Here is a 5,046-nt window from a genome sequence, read left to right on the forward strand (position 1 = left end):
CTGTGCACGACCTATTAATCCAGACAGAAAATACATTATCTAACCACTGGGGGATTGGATGCAAATGAATCAACTTCAGAGTTGTGTTTTCTGTGACAGTGTAAGTAGCAACAGTGCATAAAATGGATTTACAACCCAGGTTGAATTATCAATCAGTGAAACCCTTTTAGTGGCCTCTGCCTTCCTGTAGGCACAGCACAGATATAGAGATCTCACCAACAACTGGTGAACAACACTCTCCAATAGCTGCTGTCAATCAATACCCCATGCTCCTAGCTCAGTCATTCTGACCCTTAACCCCACGGCCATGATAATTCCCGGCATGTAATTGGAATAGAACCCCTGCCTGGGACACCAATGGAAAGCATTGCTTTTGTGCGATTTGAAGCAGTTCACAGATGCCACACAGGAATGAGTTGTCTCAGTCTGCATGTGGTTTAGCAGTAACTCAGGAATTAAACAGCTCCAGTGACAGACGTTTGATTTGCGGCACGGACTAAGCTGAGGTTTACATCGTTTCTTGTTCAGTCCCTATAAAGAATAGCTTACTGCCCTCTAGTGGTGAAGATATATATGAGGCATGCCTGTGTGCTTTGTGTATTTGGGAAGGCTGGGGACGTGTAGCGTGTCTATGTATGCTTGTTACCTATATGAAATCAATGTTCAATAGAAATGACTTATATGTATCCAGATGGTTAAATTATGCAATCCTTGTACACTCTGACAATACAAATGACACAGACACTGAGAGTCACTGAGAGACTGTAAGGTGCAGTGTAACTTGATCTTAACACAATTGCATTGAACCCGTTTATCCTCTGTCTGGCATGTGGCAAAGGGTCTGAATTGGATAAACAGTCAGGATGGCTAAATGAGTCAGAATGCTGTTGAGCAGTATCCAAGAAAAGTACACCCTCACTCCCATTCTTCTCTAACCAGTGGTACATGGGGCAGAACAGTAATTGATGGTAATCCATGAAGGGGGGATTTTATATGGCATTCCAGAGATACAAATAGAAGTTATCCTAGAATTCAGTTCCACATGCTTTGTAATGATGCATGCATACACATCGTTCGTCATTCAAAATATGCATGTACATCCTCCTCCATTTTTTTATTTAGATAATATCAGTAAAAACATGCATGAATGTATTTTGAGTGTGTTGTATGAAGTCTGGCCTGTTGAGATGGGGAGGGTTATGTTTTCACTGGAGAAGGACACACAGAGCCGACCACCAACCTGTAACCCATGGTAACGCCACAAGCTGCAATGGGAGGAGCTGAGGAACTTGCCGCCTCTCGATTGGCTGGAAGCAGGTGTTCTGAGGTTCTGTATGGGGAAGGAGGAGAAGATGGGATGGGTTAGGAGGCGGGATGGAAAAAGTGTGTGTGTGTGTGTTACCAAAAGAAAGCAGTGATCATTGCTGTGCACGACCTATTAATCCAGACAGAAAATACATTATCTAACCACTGGGGGATTGGATGCAAATGAATCAACTTCAGAGTTGTGTTTTCTGTGACAGTGTAAGTAGCAACAGTGCATAAAATGGATTTACAACTCTTTGAACCCCATCTGTTTCGTAATGCCAGGACCAGAAGGCAGACATGGATCCCAATGGCCATCTGTTTTTGGGCAACTTCGTTATAGACCTAAAAGTTCAAAATGTTATTATTCTTCAGAATCTAGTTGAGCAGTGTTTTTTTGACATGTGTGAGCAAGGGAGAAAGAATTCAGAACATGAGCAACTGCTGCCAGAGCTCTCAGCTCACCTGCCACTTGTGCGGCAGACTTGCCCAGTCACACAGAATGGGGTGGTGGAAAGCTCCCTGAAAGGAGCTGGAAGGAAAGCTCCCTTCATTGTTGAGCTGCTTGTGAGGTAGCAATCTGTGAGATATGCTCTGACTGCCTTTTGACCCCATTCTGCAGACTTGTTCAGAATTAAAGTTTTCAGTTAGCCACAATTTAACCCAATACAATAGTTACATTTATTAAAGTTGTTTTCTCACCACTAACCTCTCAGGTACAAATCATATTAGGACCAGTGTATGAGGCTTTTGATTGACACCATAGTGGCCATACCCCTCTAAGTAGTAGGCTACACTTCATCGATAGGGGCAACAGATGAGATTTGATTGACAAAGCATTGTCGTATGCCAGTGAGTTCACTGTTCATTTTTGTGCATCACTTCCTGACATATGGTTTTACTCTGATGTCCTCCAGCCATATCGGAGCGCCAGTCACTGTGGAGGAGTTTGCTTGCAGCTTAAAGATATACCTTCTCAGCATCTCTCAAACACATTGCCCATTGGGTTAGTGATAAATTAGGATATACTAGGTTGAGAACGTTATTGGATCATTTGTTCATGTTTTGCATTTAGGCTACATGGGTTATATTTTCTATCTAAACGAGTGCAGGTAAGCAATTATCTGAGTGTAACAGGTTACACCTAGTCTCAAAATCATATGGGGCCATGAAAAGGATAGAAGCTGGTGAACATTTTGTGCAGTCTGAATGTACTGCATCTCTGAGTCATTGCTTGAGATGAGCTAAGTAAATAATTGTACTTGAAGATTTTTCGTTTTTTTACAGAAAAAATAATTTCTAATTTATGATGCATGTTTGTCTCCCTTTCAACACTGCATACAGATACAGCATTTTCATTCAGCACTGATATCTTTCAAGGTGAGACCATCGCTATCAACCGGCAAGGCGGAGGCTGTCCAAGCTTAGAGATCGCAATTTGCAAGCCACGCTACAAGGGTTCAGAACTCAGCAAGCCAAATCCACACTGATATTGCTTATCAAGAAGACAGTGAATGTTCCTGAGTGGCCGAGTTACAGTCTTGAGTTAAATCTGCTTGAAAATCTATGGCAAGACTTGAAAATAACTTTCTAGCAATGATCAACAACCAATTTGACAGAGCTTGAAGAATCTAGAAACAAATAATGGGCAAACATTGAACAATCCAGTTGTGCAAAGCTTTTAAAGATTTACCCAGAAAGACACAGCTGTAATCCCTGCCAAAGTTGATTCTAACGTGAATTGATTCAGGGGTGGGAATAATTATGTAACTGAGATATTTCTGTATTTCATTTTCAATCAATATGCAAACATTTCTAAAAACATGTTTTCACTTTGTTATTGTGTAAATAAGTCAGATTTTTAAAAATAACTAAAACGGTGACACAACAAAATGTAGAATAAGTCAGGGGGTATGAATAATTTCTGAAGGTACTGTATAGTTTTGTGAGTGTGCATAAAGTCAATGCAAGATCGGGTCAATGCAGATAGTCCGTGTAACCATTTAATTAAATATTTAGCAGTCTTATGGCTATTTAGCAGTATTATGGCTATTTAGCAGTATTATGGCTATTTTGCAGTATTATGGCTTGGGGGTAGAATCTGTCTCGGAGCCTGTTGGTCCAAGAGCCGATGCTCCAGTACCATTTGCCGGATGGTAGCAGAGTGAACCGTCTATGGCTTGGGTGGCTGAAGTCTTTGGTAATTATTTGGGCCTTCCACTGACACTGCCTAATATAGAGGTCCTGGATGGCAGGGAGCTCGGCCACAGTGATGTCTCTTTTCAGCCTCCTGAGATGGAAGAGGTGCTGTTGTGCCCTCTTTATGACTGTGCAGGTGTGTGTGGACCATGTTAAGTCCTTAGGGATGTGGACGACAAGGAACATGAAGCTCTTGACCCATTCGATTTGAATGGGGTCGTGCTCTCGCCTCTTTCTCCTGTAGTCCATGGTCAGCTCCTTGTTCTTACTGATGTTGAGGAAGAGGTTGCTGTCCTGGCACCACACTACCAAGTTTCTGACCTCCTCCCTGTAGGCTGTCTCATCGCCATCAGTGATCAGGCCTACCACCGTCGTGTTGTCCGCAAACTTGATGATGGTGTTGGACTTGTGGGTGAACAGTGAGCACAGGAGGGGACTAAGCACACACCTCAGAGGGGCACCTATGTTGAGGGTCAGCATGGCGGAGGTGTTGTTGCCTACCCTCTCCACTTGGGGCCGGCATGTCAGAAAGACAAGATCCTGTTGCAGAGGGAGGTGTTCAGACTCAGGGCTCCAAGCTTTGTGATGAGTTTGGAGGGGACCACGGTGTTGAATGCTGAGTTGTAGTCTATGAGCAGCATTCTCACATAGTTATTACCCATCTTTTCCAGGTGGGAGAGGGCAGTGTGAAGCGCAATTGAATCACCTTTTATTTTTATTTTACCTTTATTTAACCAGGCAAGTTAAGAACAAATTCTTATTTTCAATGACGGCCTGGGAACAGTGGGTTAACTGCCTGTTCAAGGGCAGAACGGCAGATTTGTACCTTGTGAGCTCGGGGGTTTGAACTCGCAACCTTCCGGTTACTAGTCCAACGCTCTAACCACTAGGCTACCCTGCCGCCCACTAGGCTACCCTGTGGATCTGTTGGGGCGGTTTGCAAATTAGAGTGGATCCAGAGTGTCTGGGGTGATCGTGTTCATATGTGTCATGAGCAGCCTTTAAAAGCACTTTATAATTACAGATGTGAGTGCTACAGGGTGATAGTCATTTAGACAAGTTACATTTGAGTTCTTGAGAACCCGTAAAATGGTGATCAGCTTGAAACATGTTGAGATTGGTACAAAGAGATATTGAAAATGTCTGTGTAGACACTTGCCAGCTGGTCTGCACATGCTCTGAGAACATGCCTTGGTATTCTGTCTGGCCCTGCAGCCTTACATTGACGGAGAGCAAGAGTCATCAGGAACAACAGGTGCTTTCGTGTAGGATGGTTTTGTTTTCCTCAAAGCAAGCATTAGTCATTTAGCTCATTTGAAAGTTTTTCTGCATTTGGGCATCTCATAGCTGGCTTTGCAGGGGTGTAGGTAAAGCTGTAACCTACTGTATTCCCTAATTCAGGTTGAGAAATGCATAGCATAGTTCCTGATTTCTCAATGGATCAGGGCGGGGCTCTGCGCATACACGTAGGGCTTCGTCAAGAGTGTATGTCCCTCCCTCCCTCGGTGTGTGAGTCCGTCTGGCAAGGTTTGGCGCATCAGC

This window comes from Oncorhynchus masou, chromosome 28, assembly GCF_036934945.1.
Source record: "Oncorhynchus masou masou isolate Uvic2021 chromosome 28, UVic_Omas_1.1, whole genome shotgun sequence".
Classification (NCBI taxonomy): Eukaryota; Metazoa; Chordata; class Actinopteri; order Salmoniformes; family Salmonidae; genus Oncorhynchus; species Oncorhynchus masou.